General features: G+C 49.2%; 1 protein-coding gene across 1 annotated transcript in view; it reads left to right on the forward strand.

Moving 5' to 3' along the window:
- Positions 1–396: 396 nt before the first annotated feature.
- The window catches only part of LITAF (lipopolysaccharide induced TNF factor), a 36688-nt gene continuing 19414 nt past the window's right edge, over positions 397–17670 (forward strand). The window contains exon 1 of the mRNA XM_052636170.1: positions 397–442. The gene's annotated coding sequence lies outside the window, so the exon portion shown is untranslated. The remainder of the gene's footprint in view (positions 443–17670) is intronic.

Raw genomic sequence — 17670 nt, forward strand, 5'->3', positions numbered from 1 at the left:
GGGAGTTCAAGGTTGTGCGGGCACGTGGCGCGGATCCACGAGCAGGAGCAGAACCCGAAAGGGGAGACACACTCCGAGAGTGGGGTCTGGGCTGAAACTAGGGGGTTCCAGGGAGTGAGCGGGGTCTGGGGGTGTCAAGGGGGTGTTCCGAGGGTAGCAGGAGATCGGAGCGGTGGAGGGGAAGGGCAGAAGCCAGAGGGTCGCAGGTCCCTGGTGGGGTTTCTAGCTTGGGGGAGGCGGCCCCCCGCGAGTGGGAAGGATCGGGTCCAGGCGGCGCATAGAGGCGGGGACAAGCCGGAAGCAGGAGCCGGAGCGCCCCGCCCCGGCCGGTCCAGCTCCCGCCCCCCGCCTTCAGGCGCTCCTCCCCGCCGTCTTCCAGCCAGTCCGCCCCCCCAGCTCCGTCTGCTCAGACCTCCCGGCTCGACTGGCGGCGCGCGCGGCGGTGAGTGAGGAGCGCGTTGGCTGGCGGCGGGGGCGCGGGCTGGGGTCGCCGACGGGAGGAGGCAGCGACCGGGGTGCTGATCCGCGGAGCGTCGAGCTGGTGGTGGGTGGAGAGCGGGGTCGGTGCGGCGCCAGCACCCGCTCCGGACTCCGCGGGAGTGGTGGCGGTGTCCCGGAACCCTGGCGGGTCCCCGGGGTTCGAGGTGGTTGGAGGGCGTCGGAGTCTTCCACGCGGGGCCGGGGAGGCCGGGCTTCCAGCACTTGGCGCTTGTTCCCGCCGCAGTCCAGGCTGGGTCCCGTTCCTGCTCCCCGAAGTGAGCCGATCGCCCGCGGATCGCGCGCGGTGGGGTCATCCCGCCCTCACCTGAAAGCGCGCCCCGTGTTGCTCGCGGGGGTCTCCTCCTCGGGAGAGGATACCCCGAAGCTTTTCAAGAAAGTTTTGTCTCGCTTGGTGGCTGCTCTCTCAAAGTTGAATTTTCCAGACTCATTATCGCCCGGCTATTCAGAAACAAAACCAACCAACCAAACAAAAAAAGCCCAACAGATTTCCGACGCCGGTCCCAGAAATTCGACTTCTGGGGTCCACGATATCTGCTTTTCCCCGCCATCCCCCGCTCCAGGGGGTTCCCCATAGTATTCAGGACCGCTCTCAGCGGACACCGGCGGGCCTAGGGAGCCCACGAGAGATGAAAATTCCTAATACAGAGCAAACGGAGCCAGGGCCCTGGCTAGACCCCTCGCGGGGGAGGGCATGTGGGGGGCGGGTAAGGTAGGCACCCTGTGAGCGCAGGGGTCGGCCGGGACCCGGTCCACTGCCGTTGCCAGATACATGCCAGTGGCACAGGCCGGCGAGGTGGACATTGGCCCTCCACGCCCAGCTAGGTAGGTGGCCTCTTTCTCTTTGGTTTCCAGGTCACTGTGATCTGGGCAGTGGAGTCATTGTTATGCCAGAAACCCTTCATCAAGGTCAGGACAGGAGGTGATGGGGAAATGGGGAATTCTGGACCGGCTGTGCATTCCAGGGATCAGGCCAGCTGGTCTTTGATTAGTTTTCTGGTGGCTTTTGTGCTTCCGATAAGTGGGGCTGATGTCATTGCATGTCGGACTGAGCTTTGGTGGCTGGGAAATCCAGTTTCTGGAAGGCACAGGGCCTTCCCATCTTAGTGCATCAGAGTAAGACTCGCCCACCCATCTTCCCAAGGGGAATAAACCCTTGGCTGGGTGAGCTGGTGCTGGTTCAAGGGCTGTCTGGAACGCAGGTTGGCCCTGCAGTTCCCCTGGGGCCCTTTTAAGGAAAGATGTGGTTTGCATTAGTGTGTGCTTGACTGCCTCCCTTATCTTCTTACCCCCCACCCCGTCCCCTGGCCCTGCCCAAGCCATCTCTGATTGACTCTTACAGTGAGACTCACCTGGATGCGGTGTCCAGCGTGAGCTGGTATCTGGGACTCCACCAGACTGTTTGGTTTTATCGAAGTTGACTTGGAGGCCTGCAAGCAGGACTGGCTCTACCTGGCGTAGAATAATACCCATGCTGCTCCTGGCTTACCTCAACCAGTCCTTGCACTGGGGTTTAAAGGTGCCCCAGACTCTCTAAGAAACGTCTATTGTAGATCTACGATGGGAGGGGCCCATCTTCCCCCTTTCCTGTTACTTGAAGGCATGAATAATAGATGCTTTTATTCACATTTGTGAAAGTATCCTCATTGTAATGTTTTTGTGGATTAAGTGACTCACTGATTGATCTGAGATGGAGAATCAATTTCTTAAGTCTCTAAATACTAGGTTGAAGTCATTTCACTGTCTCTGGTGAGTAAACTTTCCTTTGTTCCTTTAGTCGCTTTTACTGGATGGTTGTGGGGAAATAAAATGCTACTCTAGCCTTGTAAAGGACACAGAAGAAATGTCTCTAGGTTCTGAGGGGTTTATGCTGCAGTGGAAAGTGGAAAAAAACACAGGTGGATAGTCAGTGCTCAGCAATGCCCTTTACTCTGGAAGAATTGAAAGAAATGGAAAGGAGTGAGCTACAAGTCAGGGAAAATTTCATAGGAAAGCAGAGACCTGAGAATACACGTCATAGAAGGTACATGTATTCCAAATGAGCAGAAGAGGCTCAGCAAAGCTTTGGAGGAAGTGCAGGCTAGCCCATAGTTGAGGACAGTAAAAGAGAAGCCACTGAGAGCAAAGGAACTGGAAGGCATTTCCAGCCCAAGTTCATTTTCAAGGAGATAGACAGGGCATGCTTCCTTGCTTTTACCCACCACTGGCAGTGCTATGGTGCCACTCTGAGAATGGGAGTATGCCCATCAAGGACTTAAAATTCTCCCACTGAAAATGAATCAACCCCAGCTACAGTGATGGTGGAAAAAAATGAGTTCCATGACTCGAAGTCTTAGAGTTTTGACACTGTGACCTGTCTTCTATTTGTTTGTGCTTTTATTGCAATGAAAATAGCTCACTGGGCAATGTGGTCTGTCTCACCAAGCAAGTAGCCTTCCTTAACTCATTGGGGTTATTTGAGCTCTAAGTGGTACTTTCCTGGGTCCTCACAATTTCATCTTACTGTTTGCACCTGCACTGGAGCTCAGGGCAGTCGGGATAACACTTTTGTGGCCAGTGAATTTGTCTTTTGACTGCAGATTATTTCTGTAGAAGAACTGTGTGTACTTTCATAAGACTTAGGGCCTGGACAGAAGAAAGTAAATATCACGGGTGTCTCAGTGGCAATTCCCTGTTTACCTAGTAGGTAGGAAGTTAATTCACCAAGATCCGAAAAGTCAGAGGCACTTTCTTCTTCGTGGGTGTTAACGTCAGGGAAAATAATGGTGAAGAATTTAAGCTATTTATTTAGCTCATGGGGGTTTCTTCTTTTCTTTAAAAAAAAAAATTTATTTATTTTGGGAGATCTAACCCATGCCCCCTGCAGTGAAAGCAAGGAGGAAATCCTGACCACTGGACTGCCAGGGAATTTCCTCTCTTGGAGTTTGAGAATTGACAATGTTCCTGAGGTAAATGTAAGAGCTTAGCATTGACTCACCCTATCCTTGAGTCCAGGGAGATTATTCATAAAGGCTGCATTGGTATTTTTTAAAGTTATGTAAAAAATAACAATATTACAGAAAGCATGAAAGATAACGAAGCGTATCCAGTATAATCTCAGCCTGTGAATGAAACAGCTAGCATCAGTTTTCCTTATTTGGCGGCTTCTTGTCATGGTGCCTGCTTTTTTATGAAGTTGTAATCAGGGTACGTATAATTTTGTCTCCTGATGCAGCCCTATTAATGTTCTCATTGTGCTGTTTCATCAAAAACCGTCATTCATGTGGAAACTGGGGATGTGGTTTCACCAGGAATCCGGGGGGGGGAATTGTTTCCCTTTGATTCTGGGGGCGCAGCCCAGCTCCCCAGTGGAAGCATTTTCCATTCCACAAATCACTGTAATTTGTACTTTAGCCATATTTGAACCTGACTCTCAGATTGTGGTCACTTTATCTCTGCCTGGCGAAAGAAACTGAATTCGGAAGATGGAATGTGAAAACATGTCTCTGAAATCTTTCCCTGTGAGCTTCTGTATTTTTAACGGAGGTAGGCTGAATTTATTTGGGGTTCATTGGCCTAAGAACCTTAGTGTAATTTCTCACTTCCTCTCCCGAAGAGAGTTGGAGATCCCAGTTTCCCTTTTTGTCTAAATTCTTCCTCCTAATAGATTATAAAGAATAGTTTTCTCCGGAGACCGTGAAAGACCAGCTCTCTTTGACCTCCTCAGCTGGTTCTCCACCTTGTGTACAAACTAGGCTATTTTCTTAGGAGGCCCGACAATTTGCATGTGTGTGTGTCCTTCTTTTTTGCACAGGAATGTCTTTTTCCCTGGGGTCATTTCTCTAATGCCTGTATTCTTTTCTGGGGCCTGGACTGTGGGGGCAGGGAATGGAATTGAATAATCTTCCTCTTTCTCTTCCTGAAAGAACTGATTTTAGAGGATTAAGTGGGTGGTGAAAAAGCTGCCTTATCTTCTCTCTGAAGGCCTTGCCCTTTTGTGTGTTGACCTAATACCTAAATCCAGAAAACTGTTCTATACACATCAGGAGGATGTATTTTTAGAAGTTTATCACCTACCTGTGGCCACCTAACCTATTTGTGGTGAGATATATAAAAAGGAAATGGCAACCCACTCCAGTATTCTTGCCTGGAAAATCCCATGGACAGAGGAGCCTGGTAGGCTACAGTCCATGGGGCCACAAAGAGTCGGACACGACTGAGTGACTTCAATCAATCAATCAATCTATCTATCTATCTATCTATCTATCTATCTATCTATATATATATAGTTTATCACCTATTTGTGGCCAGGCATCAGTGTGCAAATGCTGGGAGGAGATTCATTAAACTTTAAGGCTTATTCACTTAAAATGGGGGTATCTGTGTATATGTCTGTCTGCCTATCTACCTGTGTATCTATCTAGTAATTGGTAATCATCTATCTATCTACCTGTTACCTATCTAGCAATGGGTCAGGGAGAAATACTAGAAACCCTGATCATCACCCTGGCCTCCACTTAATCCTTCCCGTTTAACCAAAATACCTGAGGGGAAAGAAAACTTTCTTTAAAAAAAAAAAAGTAAATTAAACCTTAAACTTCTTTTTAATGGCAGCTTGATTTTTTTTTAAATTAAAAAAAAAGACTTATATATTTGTTTTTGGCTGCACTGGGTCTTTGTTGCTGGGCAGACTTTTCTCTAGTTGTAGCGAGCGGGAGCGGGAGCTACTCTTTAGTTGCGTACGTGGGCTTCTCATTGCGGTAGCTTTTCTTGCTGTGGAGCATGGTCTCTAGGCAGGCATGCAGGTTTCTGTAGTTGTGGCGCAAGAACTTAGTTGTCCTGAGGAACGTGGGATCTACCCGGACCAGGTATTGAACCTGTGTCCCTTGCATTGGCATTCAGATTCTTAACCACTGCATTACCCCGGAAGCCCTGTTTTGTCTTTAAAAACTGAACTTGTATGCTTTTGGGTAAGGCCTGCCCTGCTTCAGTTCATCTTAAAGTTGGTTTTTTGTTTTTTTTTAAATATTTATTTATTTGGCTGTGTGGGATCTTAGTTATCGCATGCGGGATCTAGTTCCCTGACCTTGGGCCCTCTGCTTCGGGAGTCTTGGCCAGTGAACCGCCAGGGAAACCTCCATCTGATAGTTTAATTTTAGATTTGCCAGAAAGTAGAATCCCAGGGACGGGGGAGCCTGGTGGGCTGCCGTCTATGGGGTCACACAGAGTCGGACACGACTAAAGTGACTTAGCAGCAGCAGCAGCAGTTAGTGCAAGGAGTGTTCCATCCACCTCTCCCCTAGTTTCCCCGCTGTGAACGTCTTCCCTCATCTGTGAACATCTTACATCATCACTGCAGGACTTGTGTGAAACTAGGAAATGAGCTCTGGCACCTCACTGTCGCTCACCCTCCAGACATTGTTTGACGTTTCTGCTAAAGTCTCTTTTTCTGTTCCCAGACCCCATCCAGGGTACCACACTGCATTTAATCACACCATCACCAACTCTCCTCCTGTCTCCTCAATCTTTCCTTGTTTCTCATGGCTGTTTCTAAGCTGTAATGGGCAAAGATTTCGTAGAATTTCCCTCACATTGGGTTGGTCTGATGTTTGTCTTGTGATTCTACTGGGGTTACCGGTTTTGCGGGAGAAGGCCACAGAGATGAAGGGCTCTTCACTTCACGAGGGGGTACAACATGATAACTGAAGACATCGCTGCTGCCAGCTTTCCCCGTAGCAGAGTTCCTCTTTTTCTCTTTTCATAGACCATTAGCCTTTCCTTCCTCCAGGGGATCTTCCCAACCCAGGGATCAAAAGCAGGCCTCCTGCATTGCAGGCAGATTCTTTACCAGCTGAGCCACCAGGGAAGCCCAAGAATACTGGAGTGGGTAGCCTATCCCTTCTCCAGTGGATCTTCCAGACCCAGGAATCGAACCGAGGTCCCCTGCATTGCAGGCAGATTCTTTACCAACTGAGCTATCAGAGAAAGCCTCACCCAGGAGAGGAAGGGTCAAGATTAAGCTCTACTTCTTAGAGGAAGAAGAAACTTCCCTGTAGCTCAAACGGTAAAGAGTCTGCCTGCAATGCAGGAGACCAGGATTCGATCCCTGGGTTGAGAAGATCCTCTGGAGAAGGGAATGGCAATCCATTCCAGTATTCTTGCCTGGAAAACTCCACAGACAGAGGAGCCTGGTGGGCTGCAGTCCGTGGGGAGCTAAGATCCAACATGCCTTGCGGAGCATATTAAAAAGCAGAGACATTACTTTGCTGACAAAGTAGATGGACAAATGTCCATCTAGTCAAAGCTATGGTTTTGGGTTTCCCTGGTGGCTCAGATGGTAAAGCATCTATCTACAATTCGGGAGACCTGAGTTTGATCCCTGAGTCCGGAAGATCCCCTGGAGAAGGAAATGGCAACCCACTCCAGTACTCTTGCCTGGAAAATCCCAGGGACAGAGGAGCCTGGTAGGCTACAGCTCAAGGGGTCACACAGAGTTGGACACAACAGGAGAGACTTCACTTTCACTTAGAGGGAGGGTGCTTCTACACGTCAGTTGGAATTCTTTAAGGAAATTTGTCTTTTCTTCTGTATTTAAAAAATACTTACTCCTCTGCTCAATGTTATGTGACAGCCTGGATAGCAGAGGAGTTTGGGGAAGAACGGATGCATGCATCTGTATGGCTGAATTCCTTTGCTATCCACCTGAAACTATCACAATATTGTTAATCAGCTATACTCCAATATAAAATAATAAGTTTAAAAAAGTAAAAAACATAAAAAATACATACTTCTCTAGTTCTCTACTTCTAAGTAATCAGAATGTAAATTCATAATAAAGATAATGAACATACTATACATTATTTGTGAAACTTATTAAGAGAGTAAATCAGAGTTCTCATGCAAAGAATTTTTTTCTGTTTCTTTGGGTTGAGACTACGAGAGGATGGCTGTTCACTAAACTACTTGTAATCATTTCATGATGTGTAAGGGAAATCATTATGTTGTACACCTAAAACTTACACAGTTGTTGTTGTTGTTCATTTGCTCAGTTGGTGTCCGACTTTTTGTGACCCCGGGGACTGTAGCCCGCCAGGCTCCTCTGTCTATGGGATTTCCCAGGCAAGAGTACTAGGGTGGGTGGCCATTTCCTTCTCCAGAGATCTTCCCAACTCTGGGATTGAACCCACGTCTCCTGTGTTGGCAGGTGGATTCTTTACCACTTTAGTCACCTGGGAAGCCCCCCAAACTTATACAGTGCTATATGTCAAACTGGAAAAACTATGCCCTGCCGATACACTCTTGGAGCTTACGCCATAGATTGCCCCATCATATGTGGGCTATATATGCAACGCTCTCCAGTGTTCTTGCCTTGAGAACCCCAGGGACAGGGGAGGCTGGTGGGCTGCCATCTATGGGGTCGCACAGAGTCGGACATGACTGAAGCGACTTAGCAGCAGCAGCAGCATGCCATCTATGTGCATGAAATCTCTGGCTAGGAGGTAGTCTGTGTGTTGCTTTCCCCAAAGCTCTGTGGAGGGAGAATCCAGAGAAACAAGGATCTCAGCCCTTCCCCAGAGGGGTGTGATGTGGGCTAGTTAGGGAAACAGAATCTAATTTGCAGACAGGAAGCAATTAGGACGAATGAGGAAGGCGTACATCATCCAGGGCTGGGCTTGTTACGGATGGGCCAGGGGAAGGCTGGAAAGACTGCAGGAGGTTAATGCTTACCACCCTGTCCTTACCTGAAGTCTCGCTGAAGGAAACACTGTTTTATAATTCTCAAAGACATGACAGTTATAAAACCCACAGTCATCTGGAATATGGCCAGAACTGAGGAAATAAGCAAATAGGAGCCTCCCAAGTAACGCATAGTTATCGTCAAGACAGATGCCCAGCTTGTTGACTTTCCTTAAGGGAGGCTTCCAGGGAAGCTAGTAGCTCTTACTTTACACGGAGTTCTTACCCACGGGGAGCCTTCAGAAGTCTTGAAACAGCAAAGGAGGGGATGGGACGGGGGCTATGCGCAGCCTGGGGTGTCACAGAACCACAAGACTCCGAGGTGAGTGTTTTCTTATCTTTTTTTTTTTTTTTCTTTTGCAGACTCTTAAGGAGGCAGAGAGAAATAGGGGATCATTTTAGAAAATTATTAAGAGACTTTCGGGGGAGGGATATTGAAAAAGGGCCTCGGTCAGATGATAGCAACACCAGGAGTTACTAGCCTCGGGAGTTTTTGTTATGTTGATTGTGTGATCTGGGGAGAGAAGCCCTTGGCGATGGGCCGTTGGGCCTTTGATGTGTGTTTATACTGACGGGGACTTCTTGGGTGGCTTTTGCTGTGGCTGCTTTCCCCTGATATTCTAGGTTTTGAGGCTTATTTTTAGAATGAATTATCCTTGGCAGGAGTTGAAAACTTGGAGGGGGTTTTTCAAGCCGCTTTTGGGCTGCTGGTTAATGAAACAGAACCTGCTTGGGGGGCGGGGTCCCTCCCTGAAAGATCTGGTCCCATCCCCACCTCGCGCGGACCAGGCTTATTTTTTGTTTGTTTTATTTTGGTTGTGCAACATGTGGGGATCTTAGTTCCCTGACGGATTGAACCCGCATCCCCTGCAGTGAAATTGTGGTCTTAGCCATTGGACTGCCAGGCAGTCCCAGGGCTGGACTCTTGATGGTGCAAAGGCTCCTGTAACCTGGCCTCACCCTCCTGGCCAACCTCTGTCACTTCCCCGTGGAGCACAGGTGTGCCTGCCTCTGCATCCCCCTCCTATTTCCCTTGCCTGCATCCTTCTCTTGTCTCAGACCTTCTGCTTGCCTTAGAATCTGGGCTCAGTTTCCCCTTTGTGCTTGCTCCCATGTCTTCCCAGGCTGGTTCACTTTCCTTCCTCAAATGGGTTCCTTAAGGCCAGTGAGGGAGGGCCCATGCCACCCGGCCCACAGTCCCACATCCATCCTCAGCTTTTAGAACTCCCCGTGTGAAAAGAGAAGAGTTTTACTGTGGCCGATAGGATGTTATTAGTACAGATTCGGGACTGAGATAGAGGAAGCGGTGGTGTGCATGTCTTCTCACCAAAGAGAAGTAATCAGTAACCTGAAAATCTGTCTGCAAACCCTTACGGAGGGGCCAAAGGCCAGCTGAGGGGCATGAAACACCAGTCATGGGACCAAGGACTAATGATGTCATTTCACCCAGAAGTGGGAGGATGTGAGAAACCAACCTGGGAAGGACAGATATGGGGTTTGCAGAAGAGGCTCTTTGTCCCTATTTTAAAAAAAAGTTTATTATATTTTAAATTTAATTTAATTTTAAAACATTTAATTATAAGTATGTTATAATTAATACAAATTATAAAGAATAGATCATAGAACTACAAATTTATTATGTTATAATTATATTTAACTTAAATAATTCCTTAATTTTTTGACTATGTAGTATGGCTATGGCTCATTATACAACAGACCAAGTCTAAGAGTGAAAAGCATTCATCCAGCTACATTCCCCAGTGTACCTCCCTCCTCCTTTTACAGGCAGCCACTGTTACCTGTTTCTTCTCCCCCGCCCCACCCCCCCCCTTTAGGTTGGGTGGTTGGTGAAAGCGCTGAGTCCTAACCTCTGCACTGCCAGAGAATTTCCGGTTGCTGTATCACTTCCTTGTGTATCCATTTGGAGACATTTCATGCGTATTTTATAAGGAAATGTGTATCCTTCTTCCTTGTACACCAGTGATGGCCTGAGATGATAGACACCATTTGGGCTTTTTTCACGCAGTGATCTGTTAATATTGCAGGGACATCTGTGTTTCCACACATGAAGTTCCTCTTTCAGTCTTGATGGTCGCACGCCATTCCCCGCTGTGGGTGGAGTGTAACTGGTCTACCCAGTTCTCTGCTGACGGACAATTAGGTGGTTTCTAGCAACAAGGCAGTGGGTACCCCTGTGTGCTCAGCGTTTGTCACTACCTCAACGCATGGCGTCAGCTCCGATGCACATACCTAGAGGAGGAATCTCTGGGTTAAAGGACTCCTGCGTATTAAATTTTGGTAGGTGCTTCCATGGTGTGAGACTCAGTTTACCTCCCCACCAGGCCTGGGGGAGAGGCCAGCTCTGTGTTCAAACAGTTTGCTCTTTGCTAAAGGTGAAGATGGCAGGTGTGGGGTTGAGGAGTTGAGGGGACTCTCGGGGTTGTGTGCAGACCCCCAAGTCCCTGGGGTCCTTCCATGGAAGGGCTGACCCAGAAGAAGATGGAGGTGCAAGGCCAGGCTAGTGAGGAAGTCCTTCCAGAGAAGTTGCCCCAGCCTTGGGAGAGGAGGACAGGAAATAGGAAGTGGGCTTGGAGGGGTCATGGCCGAGGGAGGAAGGAGATTGGTGGCCCTGGGTGAATCCAAGGACGTGCAAGAGAAGCTCGCAGGCAGAGGGGCTGAGGATGCAGGCTGGGGTAGCGGGGGCTTTTATTTTTACCTTTCTTGTTTAAAATATTTATTTATTTATGGCCGTGCTGGGTCTTTGTTGCTGCTCGGGCTTTGTCTAGTTTCGGAGAGCGGGGGCTCCCCTCTAGCTGTGGTGCGTGGGCTTCTCGTTGCAGTGGCTTCTCTTGTTGAGGGGCCCAGGCTCTGTCTAGGGTGCACGGGCGTCATCGGTTGTGGCTCCCCGGCTCTGGAGCGCAGGATCAGTAGTTGTGGCACATGGGCTTATTTGCCCCTTGGCATGTGGGATCTCCCTGGTTCAGGGATCGAACCTGTGTCTCCTGCATTGGCAGGTGGATTCTTTACCACCGAGCCGCCAGGGAAGCCCTGTTTTTACCTCTTAATGAGGAACAATTTGAACAAGCTTAGAGATTGGGAGGGGCTTCCCAGGTGGTACTTGTGTTAAAGAACCTGCCTGCCAGTGCAGGAGATGCCGGAGACACGAGTTCGATCCCTGGGTCAGGAAGATCCCCTGGAGGAGGGCATGGCAACCCACTCCAATATTCTTGCCTGGAGAATCTCATGGACAGAGGAGCCTGGCGGACTGCAGTCCATGGGGTCACAAAAAAATCAGACACGACTGACTAAGCACAAGCAAGCCTGAGATCAGGAGAGGAGCCAGCTGAGAGGGCAGGGCTGTCAGAAGGGGTCATTGCTGGAGCAGCGTCCCTGGGATGTGGCAGGGTGTGGTGGGGTGGCCACTCTCGTGGGCTTGAAGTAGAGGTTGAGCCTGAAGAAGGGTTCCTGCTGAGCTGAGGGTGGGAGGACAGATGCCTGGGAGCTAGGGTGGGAGGTTGAGGGGCTCAGGTCTCTGGTGGGGGGCACTGCTGTGGGGGTGGGAGAGACCCCTTGGGAGTCTGCAGGGCTGGTGGGAATTGGGCTACCCAGCTAGGAGTGGGCAGGTTTGTTTGCTCTGCCTACTGTAAGAGATTACAAGCCTAGTAGCTGAAACAACACGTTTATGATCATACAGTCTGGAGGTCAGGAGTCCACAATGGGTGTCACTGGGTGAAACTCCAGGCGCTGCTCTCCTGGAGGCTCTCGGCGAAAGAGAATCCATCTCCTGGTCCTTTCTAGCTTCTTCATTTTGTTGTTCATTCGCTCAGTCGTGTCTGACTCTTTGGGACCCCATGGACTACAGCACACTTGTCCTTCCCTATCACCCGGAATTTTCTCAAATTCATGTCCATTGAGTCGGTGATGCCATCCAACCATCTCATCCTCTGTCGTCCCCTTCTCCTCCTGCCTTCAATCTTTGCCAGCATCAGGGTCTTTTCCAGTGAGTCAGTTCTTCACATCAGGTGGCCAGAGTATTGGAGCTTCAGCTTCAGCATCAGTCCTTCCAGTGAATATTCAGGACTGATTTCCTTTAGGATGGACTGGTTTGATCTTCTGTCCAAGGGACTCTCAAGAGTTGCCTCCAGCACCAACGTTCAAAAGCATCAATTCTTCTGTTCTCAGCCTTCTTTATGGTCCAACTCTCACGTCCGTACGTGACTACTGGAAAAAACCAACTAGCAATCACCTATGTATCTTGGTCCATGGCTCCCTGAGCCTATTTCAGAGCCAATAGGGCCTCTTCTGTCTTTGAGGCCCTCCTGCCTCCGTCTTCTAAGGACCATTGTGGTTGTCTTGGGGCCACTTGAATCATCTCCTCCTCTCAAGGGCCTTAACCTCGTCACAGCTGCACAGTCCCTTTTGCCATTTAAGGCAACGTATTCTGGAACTTCCCTGACAGTCCTGTGGTTAAGACTTCGTCTTTCAATTCAGGAGGTGCAGGTTTGATCCCTGGATGGGCAGCTAAGATCCCACGTGCCTCCATGCCAAAACCCAAAACATAAAACAGAAGCTACATTGGATGGCATCTCCTACTCAATGGACGTGAGTTTGAGCAAGCTCTGGGAGATGGTGAAGGTCAGGGAAGCCCGGCATGGTGCAGTCCATGGGGTTGCAAAGAGTGGGACATGCTTAAGTGACTGAACAACATATTGTATCAAAGTAAATAAAAACTTAAAAAAAAAAGTCCACATTAAAAAAAATCTTTAAAAGATAAAAATAAGTATTAAAAAAAAAAGAACCACATGTTCTGGGAATTGAAAGTGAAAGTGTGAGTTGCTCAGTCTTGTCCAGCTCTGGAACCCCATGGACTGTAGCCCGCCAGGCTCCTCTGCCCATTTTCCAGGCAAGAATACTGGAGTGGGTTGCCATTCCCTTCTCCAGGAGATCCTCCCGACCCAGGGACTGAACCCAGGTCTTCTGCATTGCAGGCGGATTCTTTGTCGTCTGAGCTGCCAGGAATGAGCCTTCTGTGATGAGGATGTGGACAACTTTAGAGGGTGTTACCCTCTCCAATGCGGGTGAGGGCGGGAGGATCAAACTGTAGGCGGTTTGGACAAACAAGTAAAGGCGTGAAGGAAGTGGCCTGAGAAGGGGCGAGCATGGTGTGAAGGGATCTGCATTCTGCCTTCTGCCTGTCTGTGTCACTGCGAGCAAGCAACCTCCCCCTCCCTGGACTCGATTCCGCCTCCCTGTAAGTAGTTAAATCTAATGCTTTTGTAATGACTCAAGTGCCCAGTGTTCTGAGCACATGCAACCCTGTGAAGGTGGGGGTCCGATTATAATTCCATTTTCCTGATGAAGAGACCGAGGCATGGAGAAATGAAACACGGTCACACAGCCTAGAAGTGACAAGAGCTGGATTTTGAACTGAGGTTGTGCGCTTCTTTCTTTCTTTCTTTCTGTTTGGCTGTGCTGGGTCTTCGTTTGCTCCTCGGGCTTTTCTCAAGTTGTCGGGAGCGGGGGCTGCTCTCGTTGTGATGTGCAGGCTTCTCACTGTGGTGGCCTCTCCTGTTGCAGAGCGCGGGCACATGGGCTCTGTAGTTGTGGCTCCCAGGGTGTAGACACAGGCTAAGAAGTTGTGGCACACGGGTCTAGTTGTTCCACACGAGGGATCTTCCCGGACCAGGGATCGAACCCGTGTCTCCTGCATTTGGTAGGCGATTTCTTTACCACCGAGCCACCAGAGAAGCCCTCCAGGTTTTTGCTCTTAAATATTCGACTTGTCTTAAAAATCCTATCATCCAAAAAAAAAAAAAAAATCCTACGGTCTTAACTTTCTTTGGTCCCTTTGTGTTCCCCTCTATGTGCCGCACTTGCTCACATTCTTCTGTGTCTTCTCTTTTCCCCAGATCATGGTTGGGTATGCAGGTTGTGGTCCACGTCATTCCCTCTGACCTCTTAGAGATGGGTGGTACCCAGCCATGCTTGTGAATAACAGGACCCACGCAGGTGTTTCTGAAAACCCCACACATAGCGGTATCAGGTACCAGGCACACACATCCCACCTGTAACATCTCTGAGCTCAGTGGCCACGCTTCTCCACCAGGTCAGTTCCTGACTGGAATTGGCAGTCAAGCCCGCGTGTCTTCTGCAATTGCCTAGGGAGAATTTACTCAGCATCAGGAGTCACCTCTCTGTCCTTTGTTTTTGGACCCTGCTTGCCTGTCGGTCATTTCACCAGAAAGAATTGGAGTTGGGAAGGAAGAGAATCACCCAAGGCTCCTTAAAGCCCCTAGTTTCTGCCAAGCTCCCCCCACCCATCCTTGCTGGTTATAAAGCACTGAGGGTGGAGGTGCCTGCGGCAGTGTGAACTCTGTCCCCCTTCTTCCTGTCCACGCATGTCAGCAGCAGTTGCTGACGTTCATGGTGTCTCAGGGTAGAAGGTCGTTAGTCTCCGAATTTTCTTGACACCCGTGATGAAAGACTGTCATTTCTGGAGAATGCATGACGCACCATCTGGGTTAGATGAAGTGGCTTCGGAGCCACACCAAGGACCAGGTGATGAATGTGGAGTGACAGGTATTACTGAGTTTGGGCTGGTGGCAGTGAGGCGCCTGCCCAGAGTCCAGATCTTCGGTGGATGGTGGAGCCGAGGGTAGCACCCCCTCCTCACTCTCTTCTGAAATCCCAGCCAGAACTGGGAGTGGTTGTTGGCAGAATCCATGTGCACCCCTTCACCAGAGCCCCAAGATGAAACTTACATTGAAGAGAAAAAAATCAACTAATCTTGAAGTTTGGAGGGTGTGGCTTTTTTTTCTTTCGGTTTTTATCTTGTTGATGTTTGCTTCCCTTTTCAAGTTCTTTGTGCCCACATCTTGATCTTGCGCCTAGACATCCTTGTTGAGAAGAAGTATCACTCTCTCCAAAGAACTCTGGAGGAAACAAAGGATTCCAGACCAATTAAGTGATTCTAGTTCTGGAGCATATTTGCTGACGCTTCTGCCAGATCCTCACACTACCTTGAACTGTGAGGACCATCTATTACTGAGGTCTGTTGTTAGTAACATCTTCCTATCTGTTGCTGTTCAGTCGCTAAGTCCTGTCCGACTCTTTGCAACACCATGGACTGCAGCCTGCCAGGCTCCCCTGTCCTTCACTAGCTCTCGAAGTTTGTGCAAATGCATGTCCGTTGAGTCACTGATGCTATCTAAACATCTCATTCTTTGGCCTTCACTTTCTCCCAGCATCAGAATCTTTTAACATCTTTCTATTTAAAAAGCTTTATTTTGGTTAGATTCTAAGTTGAAGCTCTTAAGGTTAAGTTCCTTCCATTTATGTATACTTCCAAATCTGGATGCCATCCAAGATGGGTTTTGGTGTCCTTCTTATGCATAGGTATCATCTCCAAATATATGTGGGAATATCGGGGTGGCCAAATTGTTCTGGTTTGCCTGGGACTTTCCCAGTTTAAGTACCAAAACTCCTGTATCCGGGGAAACTGCTCCATCCTGGGTAAACTGGGACAATGAGTCACCCTGCGAAGCACCCATCATGTTTTGAGCTTAGTTCTGAGCGCTGAGGGTGCAGATGTTAATAAATTTCAATCCCTGTGACAAGTAGAACAGAGAAATATGTGTAATGACAGCTAGCACTTGCTAAGGGCATGCATGTCTCTCACTGCCCTGGGTCCTTGTCACAAGTGGATTCATTTAATTCTTCTAAGAGCCTCGTGAGGAAGAAACTGCGAGTGCGCCCATTTCACAGATGGGAAAACTGAGGCACCAAAGTCGTGCTCCGGGGAACTCAAAGGCGACCGACCACAGGCCATCTGGCTTCAGACTATGCACCACTGATTTCTGCACCATGTAGAGAGGTTTGGGAGGAATTAGTTCTTCCCTGGGAAGCCAGAGATCGCCTCTTGGAGGACAGGCGAGCAAGGATATGATGGGTGAGAGGAATTAGCAGACCTGTGGGGAAGGAAGGAAACCGGCAGGGGGGTGAGAGGGGGCAAAGAGAAAAGAGCCTGTTCTGGGCTCGTTTGGGGCCATCCAAGCAAGGCTGCAGACACGTCAAAGATTTGCATCTGTGGTGGAAGGTGAAGGGAGAGGGGCAGGGTGCGGAGTAGCAGCGCAGCATGTCCTGAGAACTTCTGGGCGACCCAAGACCTTTGATCACCTTAACTGGGAGACGCATTGGCAGCTATCTGAAAGACCCCAGTGGTTTCTTCTAAGTAAACGAGCCACTGGATGGCTGAACTAAGGCCAGTGGATTGGAGCTTAAATTACAGGCCTTGGCTTGTAATATGGAGACTGTAGAGATTTCTGGCACTGCCTTTTTTCTTTCTTTTTACTTTTTTTTTTTAGTTTTTGCTTCATGGCTTGTGGGATCTTAGTTCTCTGATCAGGGGTGGAACCCATGCTCCCTGCATCGGAAGCACCACATTCTAACCAGTGGGCTGCCAGGAAATTCTGCTGGCACTGCCTTTTCTTCTTCGTTTTTTAACGTTGTTGTTGTTGTTCCTCACGTTCACCAAACAGTAAAATTCACCATCTGAAAGTGCACAGTTCAGCGGCATGCAGTCCACTCGCAGCGCTGTGCAGCCATCGCAGTTCCAGAACGTTTTCATCACCCTCGAAAGAAACCCCGTCCTGGTTCCCTCCCAGTACCCTCACCCCGCTCCCCCAACCCCTGCACCCCCAGTTGGTTTTCTGTCTGGATTTACCTGTCCTGGACATTTTGTATAAACGGATGGAATCATACGATGATTTCGAGTCTGACTTCTCTCGGAGTCATGTTTTTGAGGTTCATCCCAGCGATGTTTTGGAGCTGCCATATCAGTGACCGAGCTGGTTGGCTGACCATCTCTAGGCTTCCTGGAAGTCCAGCCCCTGCTTCTGAATTTAGGCTTCCAGGCAAACACTGCCAGGCTGGGCCCCCATGCCCTTCACTGAGCACCTGTACAGTCACAGAGTAAGTTGACTCCCAGAGCTTGAGTGAGCTCCACTGGGGTGTTTCGGGGAATTCTAAGACTGTTTAGGCCAAGTATTTTTAGGAAAAAAATCTGGTGCTGAAAGTGACTTGGAGTTTTTTCTTGCGTCTTGAGGTTTCAGGATCAATTCATTAATCGCAGCTCAAGGAGAGAAGATGGCTGGGCCCGTCAGCATGGCTTCTCTCCAGGATTTTGAGGGCTTTTTCCTCCTGTCTTTCAACAGAGGGGATATTAAAAAGCCCAATCTGAGACTCAGATGGCGTGGCGTTTGCTTTCTCTTCCCTGGGAGCTGCAGCAGGTGGTAGAGGTATCTCAGCTCCAGGTGGTTTTTTAAACAGACGTGGAATTTCACAGGACTTCCCAGGTGGCCCAGTGGTTAAGGCTCTGTGCCCTCACTGCATGTGGTGTGGGTTTGATCCCCTGGCCGGGGAGCTAAGATCCCACATGCTGCATGGCACGACCAAAAA

This window comes from Budorcas taxicolor, chromosome 2 (assembly GCF_023091745.1).
Source record: "Budorcas taxicolor isolate Tak-1 chromosome 2, Takin1.1, whole genome shotgun sequence".
NCBI lineage: Eukaryota > Metazoa > Chordata > Mammalia > Artiodactyla > Bovidae > Budorcas > Budorcas taxicolor.